Here is a 27,911-nt window from a genome sequence, read left to right as displayed (position 1 = left end):
CCTGTGTAAGGCAGGGTCGTACTCTCCGAATGTTGTAGAGCATGAACCTACAGGATCGGGTCACCGCCTTGATGTTAGCGGAGAACGACAGGGTGTTGTCCAGGGTCACGCCAAGGCTCTTCGCACTCTGGGAGGAGGACACAACGGAGTTGTCAACCGTGATGGCGAGATCATGGAACGGGCAGTCCTTCCCCGGGAGGAAGAGAAGAGCAGTCTCAGTTGAATGACCAGTCTTGAAACCTGACTGGTTTGGATCAAGAAGGTCATTCTGAGAGAGATAGCAAGAGAGTTGGCTAGAGACGGCACGCTCAAGAGTTTTGGAGAGAAAAGAAAGGGATACTGGTCTGTAGTTGTTGACATCAGAGGGATCGAGTGTTGGTTTTTTGAGAAGGGGTGCAACTCTCGCTCTCTTGAAGACGTAAGGGACATAGCCAGCGGTCAAGGATGAGTTGATGAGCGAAGTGAGGTAAGGGAGAAGGTCACCGGAGATGGTCTGGAGAAGAGAGGAGGGGATAGGGTGAAGCGGGCAGGTTGTTGGGCTGCCGGCCATCACAAGTCGCAAGATTTCATCTGGAGAGAGAGGGGAGAAAGAAGTCAAAGCATAGGGTAGGGCAGTGTGAGCAGGACCAGCAGTGTCATTTGACTTAACAAATGGGAATCGGATATTGTCAACCTTCTTTTCAAAATGGTTGACGAAGTCATCCACAGAGAGGGAGGGCGGGGGGAGGATTCAGCAGGGAGGAGAAGGTGGCAAAGAGCTCCCTAGGGTTAGAGGCAGATGCTTGGAATTTAGAGTGGTAGAAAGTGGCTTTAGCAGCAGAAACAGATGAAGAAAATGTAGAGAGGAGGGAGTGAAAAGATGCCAGGTCCGCAGGGAGTCTAGTTTTCCTCCATTTCCGCTCAGCTGCCCGGAGCCCTGTTCTGTGAGCTTGCAATGAGTCGTCAAGCCACGGAGCAGGAGGGGAGGACTGAGCCGGCCGGGAGGATAGGGGACATAGAGAGTCAAATGATGCAGAAAGGGCGGAGAGGAGGGTTGAGGAGGCAGAATCAGGAGATTGGAGGGAGAAGGATTGAGCAGAGGGAAGAGATGATAGGATGGAAGAGGAGAGAGTAGCGGGAAAGAGAGAGCGAAGGTTGCGACGGCGCACTACCATCTGAGTAGGGGTGAGTAGTGTTGGAGGAGAGCGAGAGAGAAAAGGATACAAAGTAGTGGTCGGAGACATGGAAGGGAGTTGCAGTGAGATTAGTAGAAGAACAGCATCTAGTAAAGATGAGGTCAAGCATATTGCCTGCCTTGTGAGTAGGGGGGGAAGGTGAGAGGGTGAGGTCAATAGAGGAGAGGAGTGGAAAGAAGGAGGCAGAGAGAAATTAGTCAAAGGTAGACGTAGGGAGGTTGAAGTCACCCAGAACTGTGAGGGGTGAGCCATCCTCAGGAAAGGAACTTATCAAGGCGTCAAGCTCATTGATGAACTCTCCAAGGGAACCTGGAGGGCGATAAATGACAAGGATGTTAAGCTTGAATGGGCTAGTGACTGTGACAGCATGGAATTCAAATGAGGAGATAGACAGATGGGTCAGGGGAAAAAGAGAGAATGTCCACTTGGGAGAGATGAGGATTCCTGTGCCACCACCCCGCTGACCAGATGCTCTCGGGGTATGCGAGAACACATGGTCAGACGAGAAGAGAGCAGTAGGAGTAGCAGTGTTTTCAGTGGTAATCCATGTTTCCGTCAGCGCCAAGAAGTCGAGGGACTGGAGGGTAGCATAGGCTGAGATGAACTCTGCCTTGTTGGCCGCAGAACGGCAGTTCCAGAGGCTGCCGGAGACCTGGAACTCCACGTGGGTCGTGCGTGCAGGGACCACCAGGTTAGAGAGGCAGCAGCCACGTGGTGTGAGGCGTTTGTATAGCCTGTGCGGAGAGGAGAGATCAGGGATAGACAGAGGCATAGTTGACAGGCTACAGAAAATGGCTACAATAATGCAAAGGAGATCGGAATGAAATGAACTAAACATCTGGGAAAGCGAGAGAGCGGGGCCTCCCTCACTTACGTTTCACTGAAACACCCAAATATAATTCTCCCAAATTTCAAATAACCTGTTTTTGCTTTGTCATTATTGTATTGTGTGTAGATTGAAGAGGACACAAAACTATTTAATCCATTTTAGAATAAGGCTGTAATGTCACAAAATGTGGAAAAATTAAAGGGGTCTGAATACTTTCTGAATGCCCTGTATTATTACATTACTTAATATCTGAACAATGACTTACATGACATGCTGCCCTGTGTAAGGGGTTAGGTCTTGGCAAATGGCCACCATGGGACTGAAAGTATTTGATATAATACAGGTCTCTCTCTTGCAAAGGAGATTTGATCTCATTCGTATAAGTACAGTGCATTTGGAAAGTATTCAGACACCTTCCCCTTTTCCACAATTTGTTATGTTACAGCCTCATTCTAAAATGGATTAAAATATTTTTTTCACTCATCAATCTACACACAATACCCCATAATGACAAAGCGAAAACAGGTTTTTAGAAAAACAGAAATACCTTATTTACATAAGTATTCAGACCCTTTGCTATGAGACTCAAAATTGAGCTCAGGTGCATCCTGTTTCCATTGATCATCCTTGAGATGTTTCTACAACTTGATTGGAGTCCACCTGAGGTAAATTCTATTGATTGGACATGATTTGGAAAGGCACGCACCTGTCTGTATAAGGTCCCACAGTTGACAGTGCATGTCAGAGCAAAAACCAAGCCATGAGGTCGAAGGAATTGTCCATAGAGCTCAGAGACAGGATTGTGTCAAGGCACAGATCTGGGGAAGGTTACCAAAACATTTCTGCAGCATTGAAGGTCCCCAAGAACACAGTGGCCTCCATCATTCTTAAATGGAAGAAGTTTGGAACCTCCAAGACTCTTCCTAGAGCTGGCCGCCCGGCCAAACTGAGCAATCAGGGGTAGAAGGGCCTTGGTCAGGGAGGTGACCAAGAACCTGATGGTAACTCTGACAGAGCTCCAGAGTTCCTCTGTCGGGATGGGAGAACCTTCCAGAAGGACAACCATCTCTGCAGCACTCCACCAATCAGGCCTTTATGGTAGAGTGGTAGAGTGGCCAGACGGAAGACACTCCACAGTAAAAAGTTAAAAAGCACATGAAAGCCCTCTTGGAGTTTGTCAAAAGGCACCTAAAGACTCTCAGACCATGAGAAACAAGATTCTCTGGTCTGATGAAACCAAGATTGAACTCTTTGGCCTGAATGCCAAGCGTCACGTCTGGAGGAAACCTGGCACCATCCCTACGGTGAAGCATGGTGGTGGCAGCATCATGCTGTGGGGATGTTTTTCAGTGGCAGGGACTGGGAGACAAGTCAGGATCGAGGGAAATATTAATGAAGCAAAGTACAGAGAGATCCTTGATGAACCTGCTCCGGACCACAGACGGGGGTGAAGGTTCACCATCCAACAGGACAAAGACACTAAGCACACAGCCAAGACAACGCAGGAGTGGCTTCGGGACAAGTCTCTGAATGTCCTTGAGTGGCCTAGCCAGAGCCTGGACTTGAACCTGATCGAACATCTCTGGAGAGACCTGAAATTAGTTTGGACACAGTTAAGAAAAGAGAAACATATGTCCATCTCTGCCCTCAATAATCAGATCTTAAACTGAGTTAACGTTGACTCAACCAAAGCGTGATATCCTGCTGTGATGTCCCTATGATGCCACTATGATTATGTGATATCGCTCAGGGCCTAATCAAGCAATCCCGAGTTGTCCATACTTGTGGTCGGGGATCTCAGCGGACCTTCAGAGCAGGTGTTTCTAGACAACTTCGGATTTGACGGAGGAATATTTAAGTGTGGACAAAAAATAAGGGCAACCCATCCAACCTCACGGAGCTTGAGAGGATCTGCAGAGAAGAATGGGAGAAACTCCTCAAATACAGGTGTGCCAAGCTTGTAGCGTCATACCCAAGAAGACTTGAGGCTGTAATCGCTGCCAAAGGTGCTTCAACAAAGTACTGAGAAAAAGGGTCTGAATACTTATGTAAATGTGATATTCAGTTTCTTTTTTGTAATACATTTGCAAAAACCTGTTTTTGCTTAGTCATTATGGGGTATTGTGTGTACAGTCGTGGTCAAAAGTATTGAGAATTACACAAATACTAATTTTCACAAAGTCTGCTGCCTCAATTTTGATGATAGCAATTTGCATATACTCCAGAATGTCATGAAGAGTGATCAGATGAATTGCAATTAATTGCAGAGTCCCTCTTTGCCATGAAAATTAACTTAATCCCAAAAAACGTTTCCACTGCATTTCAGCCCTGCCACAAAAGGACCAGCTGCCATCATGTCAGTGATTCTCTCGTTAACACAGGTGAGAGTGTTGACGAGGACAAGACTGGAGATCACTCTGTCATGCTGATTGAGTTAGAATAACAGACTGGAAGCTTTAAAAGGAGGGTGGTGCTTGAAATCATTGTTCTTCCTCTGTTAACCATGGTTACCTGCAAGGAAGCACGTGCCTTCATCATTGCTTTGCACAAAAAGGGCTTCACAGGAAGGATATTGCTGCTAGTAAGATTGCACCTAAATCAACCATTTATCGGATCATCAAGAACTTCAAGGAGAGAGGTTAAATTGTTGTAAAGAAGGACAACCATCCAGCAAGCCCAAGAAAGTCCAGCAAGTGTCAGGACCGTCTCCTAAAGTTGATTCAGGTGCGGGATCGGGGCACCACCAGTGCAGAGCTTGCTCAGGAATGGCAGCAGGCAGGTGTGAGTGCATCTGCACGCACAGTGAGGCGAAGACTTTTGGAGGATGGCCTGGGGTCAAGAAGGGCAGCAAAGAAGCCACTTCTCTCCAGGAAAAACATCAGGCACAGACTGATATTCTGCAAAAGGTACAGGGATTGCACTGCTGAGGACTGGGGTAAAGTCATTTTCTCTGATGAATCCCCTTTCCGATTGTTTGGGTCATCCGTAAAACACCTTGTCCGGAGAAGACAAGGTGAGCGCTACATCAGTCCTGTGTCATGCCAACAGTAAAGCATCCTGAGACCATTCATGTGTGGGGTTGCTTCTCAGCCAAGGGAGTGGGCTCACTCACAATTTTGCCTAAGAACACAGCCATGAATAAAGAATGGTACCAACACATCCTCCGAGAGCAACTTCTCCCAACCATCCACGAATAGTAACATCTGACAAAAATATCTCATAACACTGAAGCAGCGAACTTTGTGAAGACCAATACTTGTGTCATTCTCAAAACTTTGGACCACGACTGTAGATTGATGAGGGGGGGGGGGACAATTTAATCCATTTTAGAATAAGGCTGTAACATAAAATGTGGAAAAAGTCAAGGGGCCTGAATACTTTCCGAATGCACTGTAAAGGTGTGATATGCAGAACCAACTCTCCTAAAAAATTAGTTCAGGGTGGGGTTTAGGGTTTAGCGTTTCACCTCTCTCCTGGTATCAGCACTGCAGCCATGCTGAAGCATGACTGAGAGAGCGGACATTTAGCACGCTAGAGAGGCCGAGCAAGGTGCTGCTGAGAGAGGGGTGTTTGGAGGACTAGATCTCAGGGTCTCCTGCCTCATCTGCCAGGTCTAATGATGGTGTCCACCTGCTGTTTTATGGCCACAGCTGGAGTGGTCTACTCCCATTTGTCCCAGCAGCCCAGAGCGTTCACTCTCTTTCTCTTCATCTCTACATCGCTCTCTCTCTCTCTCGCTCTCCCTGTCCTCTGACTTTCTCTCTCTCCCAATCACTCTCGCCCCACTCTCCCCCAGAGCTCCCACACTCTCTCCACCTCTCCCGCTTTCTATCTCTCCCAAAACCTCTCTTTCTTTATCTAACCCCTGTCCTCTAACATTCCATCTCTCCCAATTCCTCTCACCCCATATCCCCTCTCCCATCCACCACCCTACTCTCTACACCTCCTCCATCTCTCCTCCTCCTCTTCCTCAACATCCGTCTCTTCCACCTTCCCCCATCTCTCTCCAAGGCTCATTGCCTTGATGCTATTTTTATGGTCAGCACCCATGAGCACCTCATCTAAAACATTGTGGCCTCATGTGTCTTTGAGGAGGGGGGTGGGTTAAATGGGGTGAGGAGAGTGGGGGTAGCCGTGAGGGTTTAGGAGTGGGTGAAAGGGTCGAAAGAGGGAAACGTCAGCTTCTCTGCGGAGCAATATGTCACACAGTTGGCCAACAACCTCAGCCCTTTCACCTCACAGCATGTCTTGCTGGCAGGGTGCAGGAGAGGTCGATCAGTGTTGGGGTTCCAATACTCCTGCATGCTCAGTGTAGTTGTAGTGTACATCCCACTACTTTCCGTGTCCGCCTTTTCCTTTCCACAATCTGTAACTGTCATTTCTAGTCAAAAGTGTTTGTCTTGGTAAATAATTGCCACTGAGTTATTTTGTATTTTGTGGTAACCGTCCCCAAATGACTGTTTGGACACAGTTAAGAAGAGAGAAACATATGTCCATCTCTGCCCTCAATAATCAGATCTTAAACTGAGTTAAGGTTGACTCAACCAAAGTGTGATATCCTGCTGTGATGTCCCTATGATGCCACTATGATTATGTGATATCGCTCAGGGCCTAATCAAGCAATCCTGAGTTGTCCATACTTGCGGTCGGGGATCTCAGCAGACGTTAGAGCAGGTGTTTCTAGACAACTTTGGATTTGACATAGGAAGATTTAAGTGTGGACAAAAAATAAGGGCAACCCATCATGTCGGGAGACAAGCTGGAATTACCCGCCGGAGGAAAAATCGTGATTGCTCTTCAAGCCCTTCAAAAACCCAAGAAGCCTTTTGGGAGAAGCGCTGACTTGACAACATGTCAATATAACTTTGAGCACTTCTGCGCCAAGCTCGTCAGGAAATATCACTTACTCCAACAGTTTTTCCAACGAAAACCAGACAGGTTCAATATTTGATAAGAGCACTAAGAAATCCTAGGCAGTTGATCTCTGAGACCGTGGGAAGACAATAAAAAAAGGTAAGACAACACTTCTTTGTTGATCACTGTCAACGCTGATACCGGACCAGACGGCGCGTCTAACTTTCAGCAGCACCCGTCTGTCTCAGATCTAACATGGGGAGGGAGTAGAGAAATCGCTTTCCCGCAGTTTACCCCCTAGTTCAGCAGCCTCTTAAATCTGTCAGTCAGGCTCCTTTCAGAAGCTGACAGGATGATTGAATACAAACTTGTATTAACAGTGACAACTTCAGCCGCAGCTTAGCAGACCTGAACAAACAGAACACTCAAGTAGGCAGTCAGTAAAAACATCTCTACACACAGTACTGCTGCATACAGTATATACACTAGCCAGGTAAAATAGGAAGTTGAACAAATCATAAAATAAAAGTTTATTTGATTTTATTCCTACTGTAAACAGTAGTAATTGCAGATGATTTTTGCTTGAGGCCTACTGTCTTGTCATTATTTGTGTGTGTGTGTGTATCCATTAGAGTGTTTTAAGATTTCCATATTTAGCTGCACATCCTGAGGTGGAGCCATCGGTCTCCAGGGGCGACAGCGGTTCTTGACTGTGATTCGTCCCCGGGGCTATTATGCATGCTGAAAAAACACTATGCTGACTGTTTGAGCCACACCTCCTCATCACAGCTGATGAACTGAAGGAAGCTTGTTAGGGTCAGAGTTCACACTTACACAGTCAAAAACAAAATTAGAATGTGCTTCCAAATAGTTTTTCCTTGCCACTATCCTGGTGCTTGAAGTAAAGCACTATCTGACAAATGTTGTTGTAACAAGTGATAAAAGGTAAATACATTTGATTGACTGAGTGATTGACACTATTTTTCAAAAGCACTGTTGGCCCAATTTTTGCTGACCAAATTCGACACTCTCATTGACCTTCACACAAAAATTCCTCACTTCATGGGATTATTTGGGAGTAAAATCTCTCGCTTCGCCTCCTCTGGTTTGATTTTTTTACCATCTTCCGATGGCTTGTGAATATTCAACCAAAAAAAGGCTCTCTTTCGTACTTGAGAAGGAAGTTCTTATTTGGGTTGCACTATATCAATATTGTCGGTAATAATGTTAAAATGGAGGCCTTGTGTCAGAGCAAACACTGAAGGCACCGAAGAGCAATGAAATAAGCCAAAAACACAGAGTCAAAAAGTAGCAAAGTTGATTTAACCTTTGATTTTACAAAATGGACACCTTTCATGAAATGAAATAACTAATTTGGCTTACTCACTTGAAATGTGAGGGAAAATACATTTATCATGTAGTGCAGGTCAAACATTTTCCTGTGTTTTATATATATTTCCACACTATGAGTTTGTAATAATACTGTGAAAATGATGACAATGCCCTTGTAGTGTAAAAGCTGTTTTGAATTTTTTTTTGCCTGTTTGGTGGGACAGAGTTTTGGCCATCCATGTGATAAATTAGTTAACAGACCAACAAGAAAGAGTTCCAAACCGAATTTCCCCTTCCCCACTAAGACCCCTCCCAGACAGTCCTAGCAAAATTCTTGCTTAAGAAATTGCCCTTTGCTAAGAAGCTATTTTTGTTTATTTTTGACAATTTTAATTGAATACAATCACAGTAAGGTACTTCATTTTTACCCAGAAATTATTTGATATTGAGATAAAAACGTCTGCATTGGGCCTTTAACAACCATATCAAGCCATGAATACATTAAAATTGAGGTTCCCTTTAACAAGGTATTGTAGCAGTCAAGAATTTTGGTCAAAGTTGGAAATACGTTGCTCAATCATTCATTTCCCAGGGGACATCATTATTGAGCAGATTTCCCAAGAAACCTTACCAACAGCATACTCCACACACTCAGCAGGGTAGGCTACAATTTGTTCTTGCTGTTCTTGTTGCCATACCATAATTAAGGCAATAAAATGTTACATTTACATTTACATTTTACATTTTAGTCATTTAGCAGACGCTCTTATCCAGAGCGACTTGTTACCATAGCACAATGCACTTCGTAGCACCAATATTAAGTACAAAGGTGTTGTCTGATTTTACTACATTATTTGAGTAATTATTTAATGAAGAGTGAGGGAGATAGTGATCAACACACACACACACTAACTATTATAAAGTGAACATCCCACATGCGTTGAGATCATACATTTTGATGTTGCCAATTAACAGTCAATCTGAAAACAGTTTATTTTTCTCTTCGGCTTTCCTTGTTTCAAGCGGGTCCTATTACCATCTGCATTGCCGCATTGCCAGCGAATGACCAGTCCCTTTCACAACACGTTGAAACTGACTTTTTTCATTGACGTTACATTTACTTGAAACTTTAGGCTATTCTTCAACGTATGAGAGCCCTTTGGGTGAAGTTAAGTTGGCATTTTGGACTTCAGCGCTTTAAATCTTAACTGCAGGCCTTTTATAGAAAAAGCCAATCCCAGGAGCTATGGAGCTCTGATTTCTTTGATTTCAGAGGAAGTTTTGCTAAGCGGGCTAATAGCACCACACTGTTGAATGATTTAGTAGGAAGACGGAGCCCATACAGTGAGAGAATGTCAAAAGACAAATTCTTGTCTCATCCCTTAATTTTCTTTGCCACAACATATTTGTCAAATGTTGCTGTAAAAAAAGGCTACTAAGTAAATACCTTTTATTGAGTGATTGACACATTACATTTTAAAAAAGCACTGTTGGTCCAATTCGATCACACCAAAACAAGTAGTATTCAGCATGCCACTATGCTGCTGCTTGAAGTAAAGCACTATTTGATCAATGTTTCTATAAAAAGGGCTACTAAGTAAATACATTTGATTGATAGATTAACACGTTCAATGTTTTAAAGCATTATGGGCCCAATTGGATCACACCGAAACAAGTGGTATTTGGAATATTCAGGTAGGGAAGAACCATGTCAATGAGGATGGATCTCCACACTTCCTTACTTTGTAAGAGTGCAGTTACATTAAGACACAGTGCATCCTCTGTAGGATGTAGGAAACCAAAACTTCAATAATCTGCAAAGAGTAATTGGCTACTTTATTGTTGTTTCAAGTGTTCCTCCAAAGCCCTTAAGGAACCACTTTAATCTTTATCTTTGAGCTTGCCTGTCAAGAGGCATATCTCAAATTTCCTATAGAACTTAATATTCCAATATGCCCGAAGACAATCCTTTGTTAAAAAAATCTCAAAAAAGACCATCCTTTTTATCTTCGGGGTACTAAAAAATAAGCACTGGTAAATTTGCGATTAAGAGAGTGATACTGTACGTGGCACAAATCGCAACAAACGGTGAGACTAAAGTCTCATTAGCAACAAATATTTATTTATTGTGATATAAATCGTTCGGAGTCTGACTTTTTTTCTCCTTCACCAATTAAGGGATGAGACAAGAATTTGTCTTTTGACATTCTCTCACTGTATGGGCTCCCTCTTCCTACTAAATCATTCAACAGTGTGGTGCTATTAGCCCGCTTAGCAAAACTTCCTCTGAAATCAAAGAAATCAGAGCTCCATAGCTCCTGGGATTGGCTTTTTCAATAAAAGGCCTGCAGTTAAGATTTAAAGCACTGCAGTCCTAAATGCCAACGTAACTTCACCCAAAGGGCTCTCATACGATGAAGAATAGCCTAAAGTTTCAAGTAAACATAACGTCAATGAAAAAAGTCAGCTTCAATGTGTTGTGAAAGGGACTGGCAGATAGGAATAGGACCCGCTTGAAACAAGGAAAGTGGAAGAGCAAAATAAACTGTTGTTTTCAGAATGGCTGTTAATTGGCTACAACAAAATGTGTGATCTAAACGCATGTGGGAAGTTCACTTTATAATAGTTAGTGACCAACACACACACTATTTCCCTCACTCTTCAAATAATTATTCAAATAATGTAGCACCTTTGTACTTAATATTGGTGCTACCAAGTGCATTGCGCTATGGTAACATTTTATTGCCTTAATTATGATATGGTAACAACAAGAACAGCAAGAACAAATTGTAGCCTACCATGCTGAGTGTGTGGAGTATGCTGTTGGTAAGGTTTCTTGGGAAATCTGCTCAATAATGATGCATCCTGGGAAATGAATGATTGAGCAACGTATTTCCAACTTTGCCCAAACATCTCAACTGCTACAATACCTTGTTAAAGGGAACCTCCATTTTAATGTATTCATTGTTTGAGATGGTTGTTAAAGGCCCAATGCAAATAATTTCTGGGTAAAAATGAAGTAACTCACTTTGACTGTTTCCAATTAAATTGTCAAAAAAACAACAACAAAAACGTATTAGCAAAGGGCAATTTCTTAAGCAAGAGTGGTCTGAGTGGGGAAGGGAAAATTAGGTTTGGACCGCTCTTTCTTATTGGACTATAAACTAATTTACTGCATGGATGGCCAAAACTCCATCCCATGAAAACAGGCAGAAATTTCAGGCAGTCTTTTCAAACAGCTTTTACACTAAAAGGGCATTGTAATCATTTTTACAGTATTATTCCAAACTCATAGTGTGGAAATATATTTAAAACAGGAAAACCACGTTTTTGACTGCACTGGGCCTTTAAGCACCACCTGCACTACCTAATAAATGTATTTTCCCTCACATTTCAAGTGAGTTAGCCAAATGATTTCTTCCATTTCATGAAAGGTGTCCATTTTGTAAAATCAAAGGTTAAAGCAACTATGCTACTTCTTGACTGTTTTTTTGGCTTATTTCATTGCTCTTCGGTGCCTTCAGTGTTTGCTCTGACACAAGGCTCCATTTTAACATTATAACCGACAATAGTGATATAGTGCAACCCAAAGAAGAAATTCCTTCCCAAGTACGAAAGAGAGCCTTTATTGATTGAATATTCACAAGCCATCGGAAGATGGTAAGAAAATCAAACCAGAGAGGAAGAGGCGAAGCGAGAGGTTTTACTCTGCCCAATATCTGTCCACAAAAAGAATCCCATGAAGTGAGGAATTTTGTGTGAAGGTCAATGAGTGTCGAATTTGGTCAACCAAATGTTTGTTGCTGGACTCCACCCTCTCCTTTGACCAACACATAACACAGACTGTCAAATCCTCATTCTTCCCCCTCTGCAACATTGCCAAAGTCAGGTCCTCCCTCTCCTGTCCTGCCGCTGAAACCCACATACATGCATTCATCTCCTCCCGTCTTGACTACTGCAACTCACTACTCTGCGGCATCAATTCAAGCTCCCTCCATAAGCTCCAAATGGTTCAAAACACTGCAGCCCAACTCCTCACCCACACTAAGTCCTGGCAGCACATCACCACTGTTCTCTGTGAACTCCACTGGCTCCTTGTCTCCCAACGCATTGATTACAAGATCCTCCTTCTGACCTACAAAGCCCTTCACCACCTTACCCCCCTTACCCCCCTTACCTCTCAGACCTTCTTCTCCCCTACCAAACCACACTCCGTTCCACCACAGCAGGCCACCTTGCCATCCCCAGGTCAAAGCTCCAGAGCTTCAGCGACAGGGCCTTCTCCACGGTTTCTCCTAGGCTCTGGAACTCCCTCCCTCCAGCCATCCGTGACTCCGAGTCCATCACTGTCTTTCAGTCCCTCCTAAAGCCCCACCTCTTTGACAAGGTCTACCCTTAAGCCGTTGACGGCTTCCACCATTTTAAAGTAGTCAACTGGGTGGGGACTCCTGAGTTTGGACCAATTATCCAATGAAGAAGAAGAACATTTAGTACTTTAAAATGGCGATAGCCTCAATGGCACTGCCCATGCTGTCACAAACGCTATAATGGCACAGATACAAAGATGAGTCCTCTATCTATCTCTATGACCTGTTGTTCACATTCGTATCTGCCCTCTCATTGGCTAGAATTGTCCCACCTGATCTCGCCTCCTCCCGCCTGCTTTCCATCTTTGAGGACATATATTTTCATTTTTAGAGAGGTCACTCAAAAATCTTGTCAATATAATAGACCATCTTTGATCAAACTCATCATTCTCTAAGGCAGTAGTTCCCAACTCCGGTCCTCAACTACCCCCAACAGTACACATTTCCTGTTGTGGCCCCGGACAAGCACACCTGATTGTACTTGGCAACTAATCATCAACCCCTTGACAAGTTGAATGAGATGTGTCTGACTGGGGCTTCAACAAAAATGTGTACTGCTGGGGGTATTTGAGGACCCGAGTTGGGAATCACTGCCTAAGATGAAGCAAATCAAAGCCCCACCTACAGTCGATCGTTTTGGAAGCCAAATACCCCGTCATCCCAGAGTTCTAATACTAATACTCCAGGGGCTTTATTGTGTGTGAAAATAATCCTGCTCTCCAAGATATGGTAGAAACAGTAAACAAGCTAAATAAAATGTAAAAAAAACTATCCCCTCCTATTTTCCCTTTAAAAAAAAAAATGGACCCATGGGCGGCCTTGTCTCCGAGGCCCCATGCGGTGCCGTCTTTTTTAAAGCAAACCTGAGCGGATGGGCCAACAACGCCTGTTTCATCTAGTCATCCAGGGCCTGACGAGATCTGACTGGCCCGGTCCCGAGTGAGATCTCAGAGTCCCGGCTCGCCACGGCAACCCATCGGCCTCCATAAACAATCAGATGTTGGCTTGCATTTAACCGGTGGTTGTTCTTGAAAAAAAGAAAACAAAAAAAAAGTGTTGTTGCTTGTTCTGAGAGTGGAAGGTGTGGTGGTAGATTTAGCTTTGTTTTTAGTAGAGATGGATGTAAATATGTTAAGTGGAGACTAATAGAATTTGAAGTTAAGTCGGTCTTTTGGCTGCTCAACATCAGTGTGGCCATATATTCTGTAAATTTCCATAAAACACCAGTGTTGTATTATGTGGATGAGCCACACAATTTCTCTATTTGAATTCTTGAAAGACTGGCTATTGGAAGTGTCTGTCTGTGTCTGAAATCTAATGTTGCACCTACTTTTTGGACACACCCCCTGAGGCGGATGGGTATAGTAATGATCAAATCTCATCCTTCAAATGTAAGGTCTAATTCCCGACCATTAAACCAACCTCTCAATAACACCCTATTCTCCACATCACAGACCCTCCACGGTATCCCGACTACAGACAGACACATTCAGAACCTTTTAAAGCCACAATCCCTCAGTTCGTCTATAAAGAAACCGAACGGCCCCATTTAAGTTGCAGAGTGCTTGCCAAAAGTATCCTTGGAGACAAATCTGTAATTTAAAATAAGTATTCACCCATTAAGGTAAGTAAATAAATAAATAAAGGAAGATGGCAAGGTATGCAAATGAGGGTGACGACAGAGTACTTTCAGGCAACTTTGTGATGCGGCAGCAATTCATCGCCGAGGCTGGAAATACACTCCTCTCCGTCCTTAGCATATTCTAATGAAGCCCCGCTATGCAAATGAGGCTGCCCTTTTCCTTCGCTTCCACCGTTAAGTTCATCTTCCAAACAGGAGGAATGGGTGCATATGAAAGGTTTGTGTGAGCACGGACCGCATATGCGAGCGCACACATGCGGCACACATTGATACATACACATGGTCCATGGTGCACATACACAAGACAGATGGCAAGCACGTTAAAATAACACCCCTACGCATACATTAATAAAACAAATACTGTGAGTCACCAATCAATCATTAAAAATACAAAAAGCAGAAAGTAATTCCTAGTTGTACTATATAGTTCAGTCTAAAACTACATGCGTTAGCTTCCTAACTAAGTATGATACTCTATGTTGAAGAAGGACTGTCTTTCAATTGTCTTTATACTACCTGAGGTAGAGGAAAATAAACTATACTAATAAATAAATAAATATAAAATCAAACGAGGCTTGGCGTAAGAAGCAGGGAAAGTAATTTACAGTGAGCCGAACAGCCCATTTACACGTACCCTTACAATGACTTTGAACCTCTGGGGCTTGTAAAAGTGAGACATAAATATTGAAATATTGAAATGAAAGATGCTGCCTGCCACACAGCGGTGCATGGAGGGAGATGGGCATGAGCCAGGTGCCAAGGCCTCAATCACGGATATCACGCACATGTAGACAAAAACACACGCTCACAAGCGCACACTCACTCTCTCGCACTGCCTTACGTAAATACATGTGCACCCCCCCACACCCACACATTTTTACCCACTCAAGTGAACAAACACACTTCCTCGCAGATATACACTCACCACAATTTATTTCTTTTTATTTCACCTTTATTTAACCAGGTAAGCCAGTTGAGAACAAGTTCTCATTTACAACTGCGACCTGGCCAAGATAAAGCAAAGCAGTGCGATAAAAACAACAACACAGAGTTACATATGGGGTAAACAAAACATAAAGTCAAAAATACAACAGAAAATATATATACAGTGTGTGCGAATGTAGTAAGTTATGGAGGTAAGGCAATACATAGGCCATAGTGCAAAATAGTAACAATTTCGTATTAACACTGGAATGATAGATGTGCAAAAAGATGATGTGCAAATAGAGATACTTGGGTGCAAATTAGCAAAATAAATAACAATATAGGGATGAGGTAGTTGGGTGGGCTAATTTCAGAATGGCTGTGTACAGGTGCAGTTATCGGTAAGCTGCTCTGACAACTGACGCTTAAAGTTAGTGAGGGAGATAAGAGTCTCCAGCTTCAGAGATTTTTGCAGTTCGTTCCAGTCATTGGCAGCAGAGAATTGGAAGGAATGGTGGCCAAAGGAGGTGTTGGCTTTGGGGATGACCAGTGAGATATATCTGCTGGAGCGCAGACTACGGTGGATGTTGCTATGGTGACCAGTGAGCTAAGATAAGACAGGGATTTGCCTAGCAGTGATTTATAGATGACCTGGAGCCAGTGGGTTTGGCGACGAATATGTAGTGAGGGCCAGCCAACAAGAGCGTACAGGTCACAATGGTGGGTAGTATATGGGGCTTTGATGACAAAACAGATAGCACTGTGATAGACTACATCCAATTTGCTGAGTACAGTGTTGGAGGCTATTGTAAATGTCATCGCCGAAGTCAAGGATCGGTAGGATAATCAGTTTTACGAGGGCATGTTTGCCAGCATGAGTGAAGGAGGATTTGTTGCGAAATAGGAAGCATATTCTAGATCTAACTTTTGATTGGAGATGCTTAATGTGAGTCTGGAAGGAGAGTTTACAGTCTAACCAGACACCTAGGTATTTGTAGTTGTCCACATACTCTAGGTCAGACCCGCCGAGAGTAGTGATTCTGGTCGGGTGGGCGGGTGCAAGCAGCGTTCGGTTGAAGAGCATGCATTTAGTTTTACTAGTGTTTAAGAGCAGTTGGAGGCCACGGAAGGAGTGTTCTATGGCATTGAAGCTCGTTTGGAGGTTTGTTAACACAGTGTCCAATGAAGGGCCAGTTGTATACAAAATGGTGTCGTCCGCATAGAGGTGGATCCGAGCGTCACCAGCAGCAAGAGCGACATCATTGATGTACACAGAGAATAGAGTCGGCCCGAGAATTGAACCCCCATAGAGACGGCCAGAGGTCCAGACAACAGGCCCTCCGATTTGACACATTGAACTCTATCTGAGAAGTAGTTGGTGAACCAGGCGAGGCAGTCATTAGAGAAACCAAGGCTATTTAGTCTGCCAATAAGAATGTCGAAAGCCTTGGCCAGGTCGATGAAGACGGCTGCGCAGTACTGTCTTTTATCGATCGCGGTTATAATATCATTTAGGACCTTGAGCGTGGCTGAGGTGCACCCATGACCAGCTCGGAAACCGGATTGCATAGCGGAGAAGGTACGGTGGGATTCGAAATGGTCGGTGATCTGTTTGTTAACTTGGCTTTCAAATACTTTCGAAAGGCAGGATGGATATAGGTCTGTAACAGTTTGGATCTAGAATGTCAACCCCTTTGAAGAGGGGGATGACCGCGGCAACTTTCCAATCTCTGGGGATCTCAGACATTACGAAAGAGAGGCTGAACAGGCTAGTAATAGGGGCTGCGACAATTTCGGCGGCTAATTTTAGAAAGAAAAGGTCCAGATTGTCTAGCCCAGCTGATTTGTAGGGATCCAGATTTTTCAGCTCTTTCGGGGGGCATGAGCAAGTTGCAGCGGAGGGTGCAGAGCTGGTGGCCGGGATAGTGGTAGCCAGGTGGAAAGCATTGCCAGCCGTAGCAAAATGCTTGTTGAAATTCTCGATTATTGTAGATTTATCGGTGGTGACAGTGTTTCCTAGCCTCAGTGCAGTGGGCAGCTGGGAGGAGGTGCTCTTATTTTCCATGGACTTTACAGTGTCCCAAAACCTTTTGGAGTTAGTGCTACAGGATGCAAATTTCTGTTTGAAAACCTAGCCTTTGCTTTCCTAACTGATTGTGTATATTGGTTCCTGACTTCCCTGAAAAGTTGCATATCGCGGGGGCTGTTCGATGCTATTGCAGTACGCCACAATATGTTTTTGTGCTGGTCAAGGGAAGTCAAGTCTGGGGTGAACCAGAGGCTATATCTGTTCTTAGTTCTGAATTTTTTGAATGGGGCATGCTTATTTAAGATTGAGAGGAAAGCACTTTTAAAGAACAACCAGGCATCCTCTACTGACGGAATGAGGTCAATATCCATCCAGGATACCGGGCCAGGTCAATTAGAAAGGCCTGCTCGCTAAAGTGTTTTAGGGAGCGTTTGACAGTGATGAGAGGTGGTCGTTTGACCGCGGACCCATTACGGACACAGGCAATAAGGCAGTGATCGCTGAGATCCTGGTTGAAGACAGTGGAGGTGTATTTAGAGGGTACATTTGTCAGGATGATATCTATGAGGGTGCCCATGTTTACAGATTTAGGTTTGTACCTGGTAGGTTCGTTGATAATTTGTGTGAGATTGAGGGCATCTAGTTTAGATTGTAGGTTGGCCGAGGTGTTAAGCATATCCCAGTTTAGGTCACCAAGCAGTACGAACTCTGAGGATAGATGGGGGGCAATCAGTTCACATATGGTGTCCAGGGCACAGCTCGGGGCTGAGGGGGGTCTGTAGCAAGCGGCAACAGTGAGATACTTATTTTGGAAAGGTGGATTTTTAGAAGTAGAAGCTCAAACTGTTTGGGCACAGACCTGGATAGTACTATAGAGCTCTGCAGGCTATCTCTACAGTAGATTGCAACCCCACCCCCTTTGGCAGTTCTATCGAGATGGAAAATGTTGTATTTGGGGATGGACATTTCTGAAGCCAGGATTCAGACACTGCTAGAACATCAGGGTTGGCGGAGTGTGCTAATGCAGTGAATAACTCAAACTTAGGGAGGAGGCTTCGGATGTTAACGTGCAAGAAACCAAGGCTTTTACGGTTACAGAAGTCAACAAATGATAAGGCCTGTGGAGTAGGAGTGATACTGGGGGCTACAGGGCCTGGGTTAACCTCTACATCACCAGAGGAACAGAGGAGGAGTAGAATAAGGATATGGCTAAAGGCTTTAAGTACTGGTCTTCTAGTGCGTTGGGTACAGAGAAAAAAAGGGGCAGATTTCCGGGCGTTGTAGAATAGATTCAGGGCATTATGTACAGACAAGGATACGGAAGGATATGAGCACAGTGGAGGTAAACCTAAGCGTTGGGTAATGATGAAAGAGATAGCATCACTGGAGGCACCGATTGAGTCGGTCTCCGCGTGTATGGAGGGGTGGGACAAAGGAGCTATCTAAGGCAGGTTGAGCTGGGCTGGGGGATCTACAGTGAAATAGTACAATAAGAAATAACCAAAACAGCAATAAGCAAGGCATATTGGCATGGGAGAGAGGCATAAAGCAAACACAGGTGTTATTCGAGAGAGCTAAGACAACAGCTGGTAATGGTGACAACGTTTGGGCTGAGGCTAAACATAAACAGGATGTGGTACCGTATAAAGGACAGTCCAAAAGGTATCAGCTGTATAGCTGAGTTATCATAAGGTCCGGTGAACAGCAATAGGAGAGTTCGGAGGTAGTTCGGGGGCTGCAACAGCACTGGTGAGCAAGAGGCCACGGCTTGCGTGTGCTAGCGGGCGAGGGCTAGCAGATGGATCTTCGTGGTCGACGTCGTAACGGGAAGCCTGTTGAAACCCCATCAGACGATTTCGTCGGCAGACCAATCGTGTTGGATCGGCAGGGCTCTGTGTCAACACTAGGAGGTCCTGTCCGGTTGACAGAGAGGTAGATAGCCGGGAGATGGGCCTGTCTCGAGTCTAGCTCAAGGCTGATTAGCCAACAACAATATCCATTTAGTTGCAGCTAGCTAGTTACGATGAACCGGTGTTAAAGGTCCAGTGATTCAGTGATTACGGCAGAAAAACCGATATGTTCTGGGTCGATAACGCGCTGTGCAGACAGTGCAGACTGGCCGATAATAGTCCAGGCTAGAGCTGGCTGGTAGGTAGTGCAGGCCACGGACAATGGTGAAAAACCGCTAACGGTGGCTAATAGCAAGTAGCTAGTTAGCTGGCTACTCCCGTCCTGTAGACAGAGAGGTTGATAGCTGGGATATGGGCCTGGCTCGAGGCTAGCTCAAGGCTAACTGGTGCTTGCTTCGGGGGCAGTGGTGATTAGCCAACTGCAACATCCATTCGGTTGCTGCTAGCTAGTTACGATCCGGTGATTAATGTCCAGTGATTCAGTTATTCCGGCAGTTCTGGGTGAAAACCGCTAACGGTGGCTAATAGCAAGTAACTAGTTAGCTGGCTAGCTAGTTTCAACTGGAGATTCTAGATAAAAGGTAAGTCAATAACATAATCCATTCCACATAGAGTGAGGCAGGTTGCAGGAAAGTATATTTTGTAGAAGGATGAAAAGTGTGATAGGGAAATATATACGAAAAATACAAATAAATACAAAAAACTGGCTATTTACACGGACACACAACAAAGAACACGACCGCACTGCTACGCCATCTTGTAATACAATACCTCACATACACATACACACACAAACCCACGCTCTCTCTCCCTTTCCCTTGCTTTACTCCCCCCACACCACACCACACACACACACTCTCTCTCTCTCCCTTTCCTTCGCTTTACTCACTCTGACACTCACTCACTCCCCACCCCACACACACACACACACCACACACACACACACACACGCCAGACAGTTATGGATAGGAAACATTACAAGGCAGTGGTAATTAAAACAAAAACTAATACTGGCCCAATGGATGGAGGAGTCTTCTAGCCAGACATCATTAATCAATGCCCGTGTCGCCAGGCGTCAGATGAGCCTCTATACACCTACTGGTTTTTAAAAATACACTGTCTGTGAATAATGGTAATGTATACTATTTGTTATGTGCCCTTTCATGCACACTTAAAATCATTTTACATAAAAAAGTAGAATCAATGAAAAATGAAACCTTTCCATGACATGGATTTAGTCTAAGGGTTCTTTACATATTTATGCCATCTGCTGGGGATAGTTGTACTATATTGCTGTTTTCTAACCATCCATTAGTATTTTATTTGGATGATTCAAATGTTTTGCCAGACATTCACACACGGTAACACACAAATACAAGATGCACACAACCACAAACAAATTTACACATGCAAACACACACACACATATGTGTGTTTGTGTGTGTGTGTGTGCGTGTGTGTGTGTGTTAGAGAAAAGGGCAGTTGAGTACCAGAGTTCAGTTCATGAGAAGGGTTCACTCACCAAGGGTCTCACTCTGCCAACACTGAGTCACCTTCGGGTGAAACACACACACACACACACACACACACACACACACACACACACACACACACACACACACACACACACACACACACACACACACACACACACACACACACACACACACACACACACACACACACACACATACACACACACACACACACACCAACAGATACACAGACAGACACACACACACACACACACCAGCCAGTCGGTCATACACTGACACCCACTGGGACACGGCTCCATCCTTTCACAACAGAGAAAGACAGATAGAGGGTGTGTGAAAGAGGGAGAAAGAAAAGAAAACAGAAACAATAAACAACAGAGAAAGAGAGTTGGAGGAGAAGGGCAGGATCATGCTGGAGAGAATGGACAGAGAGAAAGAGAGGAATAAAAATGAAGAGTGAAAATGGGGAGTTGGAGATGTAAAATGAGGCAGTAAAAGAAGTAAAACAAATAAAAAAAACTCCCTCCCTCAAACAATATTAATTATTTCCCCTTATTTTTTCACCTATTTTAATTCACTTCCTGTGACTGCCTCAACAAAACAGTGATTATTTAAACACAAAGTACACTGGTTATATGTCACTTTGTACCAGGGTTTCTTCTAAACTAACACAATAAAATAAAAATATATGAGAAAAAAAGTGAGAGCGAAACCGATCAACACAAAGTGAAGCAGCCACCTGCCTCCAAGAAAATGACAGAGCAAACAGAGAGAAAGAGAGGAAGAGATACAAGGAAAGAGAGAGACCGGTGTGAAAGACTGATCGCCGCTGATCTCCGACGATAAGCAGGCCTGACAAGAGGCGAGCATGCCGCAGCTCCAACACTAATTGGCCGTGAGAGGTGACCCGCGACAAGGCGGCCCTCACTCAGTTCCTATCGGCCTTGCCGTGCTGCCGGCGACCTGATCGCTCACAACACCAGACAGCCAGCCGTCAACCCAAGCCCAGCCACCTGCTGGGTGCTATCGAGAGAGGACAGGTGTGTGTGTGTGGGGGGGTGGGTGAGATAAACAAATAGGGATAGAGAGGGATGAGTGAAAGAGAGAAGGGGGAGAGAGAAAGAGGGAAGTGGGAGAGAGGCAGAGTGAGCAAAAAAGAGTGTGCAGGTGCTAGAAAGAGTGAGAGATGGGGAGAGACATATAATGCTGAGAGAAAGACAGAGTGGGTGGGGATGGCTATACCGACAGTTAGAATGGTATTCTGGCGTGCAAATTTCAGTGAGAGACTAATACAAAGTGTGTGCGTGTTTCTGTCTGTGTGTGTGTGTGTGTGGTCATATGCATGTGTGTGCGTGCGTGTGTGAGTCTGCATGCATGTGCCAGAAAGAGAGAGAGAAAGAGAAGAAAGGTAGTCTATACTGATGGAGGGGTGGAAGGGTTAAAATCATAACAGTCTCCTGGTTTCAGGGTCATCTGAGAGGAAGAGCAGCAGCCATCTTAGGGACAGGGTGGCCTGGCAAGTCACGGGAGGATAGCAAAGCGTGAAAACCAAAATAATGGTTAGCCTCTGTATTTGCAGCGTGCGTTGCCCAAATTGCGGGCCCTTCCGACTGTAGGCTATGCGATTTAAAACAATCCACAGCTTTTTTTAAAGTAGCTAATGGTCCTCTGTGGCCAAATCATGCTTTCTGGTGTAGTAGCCTATTTTGAATTATTTTATTTACTTCTGTATAGACAGGAGTAAGCTAATTAGGCTATATAATTTGGACAATTTCGCTATCCTTATGGATACGCGGCCTTTGCCTTTTAATGTGGCATAAACACAACCAGTCATGATGTTTTCATCTGATTGTCCAACAATCAGTTAACAAAGGCGCTCCTGTTGGCTACCCGTGAACATTCCTCCACTCACAAAATCATTTCAGCATCCAAATCCCAACAGTGCACTGTGCACCCGCAATTTGTTGAATGGAAAAATACATCTGATACAAAACACCTGCCTGTATTGTAATGACATTCTGTGATTGTCATTAGGCTTACACTTGTAGCCTGAATTGATGCATCCAATGTTGTCCACGCATGCCTCGGTCTCGGCCACTCATCTCCGCCTTGTCCGAGCCATTAATCTCCACCTTGACAAAATGTAAGCGTTCTCCTCAAACCACAAGGTAATTTGGAGCTTATACCACCCGGTTTCCAATCAATTCGCTAATTTTTCATGCGGCTGACATGCAGTAATGCTAAATAATGGTGTAATAACCTATAGTTTTTTGGGCATGTTGTATTAATTGTGATAGGCTCACGTTTTACCGGGACACCGTACCGGACCGCCTTCCTTTCACCCCTGGTTAGAGATAATCAAAGGCGGTAAAGGAGGAGTAGTGAGAAGGAGGAGGGCAGGGAGAGAGGGGAAGAGAGGGGGTTTGTCCTACGTTACAAGGAAAATAAAATGGCTGGCTAGAGTTCCACAGGAGATGACAGGTCTCCGATAAGAAGCGGCTGACGGCAGGACTGTAGCCCTTCCTTTCAATCAACGGATCATTTCTGCTCATGCATAAGGAGACTCCCACACATATGCACAAACACACACACACGTTTTGCGTCTCCCTGGCACCACTGACTCAGTGTTTGTACTTGTAATGCATTGCATCGATCTCAAATTAAAAGCCATGCTACACAAACGTGTTGTAAAACGATTCTAGGCCCGATTACCGCCATCATTCCTTCAGGGTAATTTGTAGCCTAGTGGAAAAAGTTGTGTGTTGTGTTGTGTTGTGGTATGGTGTGTGTGTGTGTGTGTGTCCAGGTGTGTCACGAACGTTGAGAGACGGGTCGGACCAAGGTGCAGCGTGAAAAGCGTACATGTTTATTAACTACATAAACATTCAACAAAACAAGAAACAACGTAACGTGAAGTCCAAAGGGCTATACACATACCAGCCTAACAGGAACAAGATCCCACAATACACAGTAGGCAATAGGCTACCTGGATCCTGCTCGCCTGCCGTTGGATACGTTCCTCCAAAAATCTGGACGGACCGACTGTACCTGCTGACTTCATTTTAGGTGCGTCTTTCTGTCCTGGAACGGGCCGTGCCGGACTGGGAACACGCACCACTGGTTTGGTGCGAGGAGCAGGCACGGGCCGTGCCGGACTCGGAACACGCACCACTGGCTTGGTGCGAGAAGCAGGTACGGGCCGTGCCGGACTGGGAACACGCACCACTGGCTTGGTGCGAGAAGCAGGCACGGGATGTACTGGGCTGGGAGCTGGCGTTGGAGATGTTGAGAGACGGGTCGGACCAAGGTGCAGCGTGAAAAGCGTACATGTTTATTAACTACATAAACATTCAACAAAACAAGAAACAACGTAACGTGAAGTCCAAAGGGCTATACACATACCAGCCTAACAGGAACAAGATCCCACAATACACAGTAGGCAATAGGCTACCTAAGTATGATCCCCAATCAGAGACAATGAGCGACAGCTGCCTCTGATTGGGAATCACACCCGGCCAGACATAGAAATAGAAAACTAGAACTTAAACATAGAATGTCTAGCATAGAATTCCACACCCATGGACTCAACAAACAAGAGTTCTATAGGTCAGGGCGTGACAAGGTGTAGCAAGAGGCTCACTCCAATACCACTCCAGTACCCCTGCACATTAAATAAGGTACTGGCACTGACCTGTATATACTTGCATTCTCGTGTTTCTTTAACTCACATCGTAGTTCTTGTGAGTATTTTTTATTTTTTTTCTATTATTATTATTATTATTATTATTATTATTATTATTATTATTATTATATTATTATCACTGCATTGTTGTCAAAGAGCTCTCAAGGCAAGAATTTCCCTGTACTGTTTTACACCCATTGTGTCCTGTGCACGTGGTGAATAAACTTTGAAAATGTAAACTCTCTCACACGATGACTATTCTGCTGAGTGTGTATGCATGAACGTCAGGCTGTCTGTCCTGTCTAGTCACAAGACAACTAGCTTTCCTCTGCTTCCACTACCTTCCTTGATATGTCCCTTCTACCCAGTGAGCTCGGTTCACCCAGGAGGCCTCTCCACCACTCACCACCACCCTCAAGATCAAGATCCCTCTGAGATGCCTGAAGCTAAACCTGAACCGCCATCAATCGCACCCTCCAATAACAGCACATTACAAGGACTGGAAACTTCTTCCAGAAATATGTCCCTATTGATTTTAGCTATGGGAGTAAAGAGATGAGGCTGGATCTTTTTACACACAGGAGCCAGACTGTCGGAGACAGAAGGGGGGGGACAGAGGCGGCGACCGTTCTTAGCTACAGATACGGAGATATGGGACCCGCGGCGTACATTAATAACAACTCGGGTTGTCATCTGCACAGTCATAGGCCAGGCAGGTCAATAGGATGATGGTTGTTGGTCAAATGTGTAGGGATGTGGACTAGCAAAATATGTGGCTGGCACCCCCCTTTGGTTGTAGGTAGTATGGGTGATTCATATAAATTATTATTTTAATTCAAATAAATAATATAAAGGATGATTCATATTCATATTTGCATGCTGTTGAGACTGAAATAATGTATATTATAAATACATTTTATAAATACATTAGAAAATGTTCAGAGGAGAGAGAAATGCATTGTCCCAAGAGGTGAAGAGGCAAGAACATTTAAATTTGAGAAATTAATATCACAGATTTGATTTGGCTGAATGCCAATATTATAGATTGAGAGAGAGAGAGGAGAGGGAGATGTCTGAACTTTCCTTACTAAAAAAATACACATTTCAAATTCGCAGTTTCACATTTGAAAATAGCATTTTTGTAATAGCTGTTTTCACATTGAGCTTAATTTTCACTTTTTTGTAAGGGTTCAGACATCGCTCTCTCCTCTCTCTCAATCCATAATATTAGCATTCAGCCAAATCAAATCTGTGATATGAAATCATATTTTCACGTGTACTACATTTAGAATTCACATGTTCACACCACCTTTTCACGTGAGAAGAAAAACATGCTTTCACCTCACATATGATTTGCAATTGCACATGTGAAGTGTGCTATTTCACATGTTAATCTTTCACATGTGAAAGTCGGATATACAGTTTCACATGTGAAAACTTTCTCATGTGAAAATCTCACATTCACATGTGGAATTGCAAGTTAACATGTGAAAATCAATCACATGTAAAACTCATATTTGCAGTTTCACATGTAAGAAACATTCACGTGAAAATGTAACTTTCACATGTGGAATTGCAAGTTGACATGTGGTGGTGAAATAGTGTTTATAAGGGATCGGGGTTTGGCTGGATCTAGACAGAGTCTGACACTTCCCCGATCTACAGAGAGGGGGAGTCATCAGACTCGATCTGTTTCACCTGAGTTCTGAGCACACCTGTCAGTAATTAGAGTAGGATATAAGGTGTGCTCAGAAGTTCAGTCGGTGCGAGGTATTGTTCCTTTGTGACTTGCTAAGCGTTTTGTTCAGAGAGAGAGAGAGATAGTTTGTTTTTGATTACCAGTGTACCAGACCTGTGCTTCGTTGTTTGACTCCCCGAATTGCTTAATCCTCTGCTTGTCTATCCCAGTGATTACCGTACTCTGAACCTGTGCCCGTGCCCTCGACTACGACTACGCCCGCTCCCTTGGTACCTCTGCCTGTCTCTGCCTTGCCCGGTTTTGACCCCAGCTCGCCAGACCACGATTACGCTATTTCCTTGTCTGTACTCTAATAAAGCATCGCAATTCTGCGATTGGATCTTACCACTCTGTCCGAGTATTCATTACAGTGTTACTCTCCTTGCATGTGTAAAGCTGGTGTTAACATGTTGCAGTAGCAATGCATCCACATATGGGAAAGCAAATTCTTCAATTCCATTCTGTACAAAAGTTACTTAGCTTACTTGAGTATAATGATTCAAGTGTGTTCAAAATAATTATTTCTTATTTATGAGCCATCGATTCTGAGAATTACTGCTACAAGCGCATGCCACTCTTCTTCATATGCTGGTCAGTGACCATTGGAAGAAGCCCAGTGAAAAGAACAGAGAAGCTAGCGCTCCGTGTCTCCTTGTTTATAATGTTTTACATGTTAACATTAGCGCTGTCAGTGTTAATCAGTTAACTCAAGTATTTTTTATTTTATTTTAACGCACCATTTTTTTCAATCGCATTGCGTTCAAAAATACATAATCTATACAGCTAAAAGCAACAATGCCATGTCAAAACAAGTTGACTTTGAGGTTAAAGAAAGTGCATTGATCAATTTACCAGATTTTGCTAAATGTTACTTGGGACAAAATCAAAACGGCAATATTCTCTTAATTATTTTTGTATAAACAATTGCAGCTCAATTATGAATTTGCGATTAATCATGATTAATCACTGCAAATCCTGCGATAAACTCAATGTGAAATGTCACGTGTCACGTCTCCTCCCGTTGCCTCCCTCCGGCGCTCTGATTCGCCGGTCTACTGAGCCACCGGTCTGAGCGCACCATCTCGGCAACACTGGAATGGAAACCCAACGCACCCTAATCACCTCCAGTGCACCTGCACCTCATCATCACCATTATATAGCCATGGACTGTTCAGTGTTGTGTTGTGTATGATTGTTAGTGTCTTGTTGAGTACTCGCTCTTTGTTGTTCTCTTGCTCAGTGTTAAGTAAACCTTTACATTGTTGATTCCTGCGTCTGCGTCCTGCCTCTTCGTATCCTCAGTACTCGTCACAGAATCACACACCTCTCACGAAGATGGATGCAGCAGGTAATCCTCCTGGAGTTTCCCAGCGTCTCGACCAGCACCTGCAGCAGATTGCCCAGCTGAACGCCGCCGTGCAGCCCAGTCCACCTCCTGCCGGGCTATCACCAACGTCTGAGGGACCCCTCGCCCTGCCAGAGCGCTATGACGGGAAAACAACAAAATGTAGAGGCTTCCTGCTATAGGTCTAACTGAATCTGGCGCGTCAGCGTGGGGCATCTCCATCGGACCAAGCCAGGATAGCGCTGGTATTTTCGCTACTGAAGGGAAAGGCACTGGATTGGGCCACGGCAGTCTGGGAAGGAGGCGAGGCCGCGGCGCTTCCCTACTCCACCTTCCTCGCTCGGTTCAGGGCGGTGTTCGATCATCCCACGGAGGGAAAGGACGGGGGTGAACGTCTCCTCCGGCTACAACAGGGAGAGGGGGCCACGTGCGAGTACGCCCTGAGCTTTTGCACGGTGGCGTCGTCTTCCAGCTGGAATGAGCGTGCTCTTCGCACGGCCTTCAGGAGAGGCTTACGGGAGGACATCACGACGGAACTCGCATGTTGGGATGACGAGATGGACCTTGATACCCTCATCGCCACGTCCA

The 27,911-nt window shown here is 44.5% G+C and overlaps 1 pseudogene; it reads right to left on the bottom strand.

Annotated features, from left to right (window-relative positions):
- LOC123491452 overlaps positions 1-12,516 on the bottom strand; it is a 41,386-nt pseudogene extending 28,870 nt beyond the window's left edge.
- Between the last annotated feature and the right edge of the window lie 15,395 nt (positions 12,517-27,911).

This window comes from Coregonus clupeaformis, chromosome 8 (genome assembly GCF_020615455.1).
Source record: "Coregonus clupeaformis isolate EN_2021a chromosome 8, ASM2061545v1, whole genome shotgun sequence".
Lineage (NCBI taxonomy): Eukaryota > Metazoa > Chordata > Actinopteri > Salmoniformes > Salmonidae > Coregonus > Coregonus clupeaformis.
The sequence above is the reverse complement of the archived record's forward strand: the minus strand, read 5'-3'. Positions and strand labels throughout refer to the sequence as shown.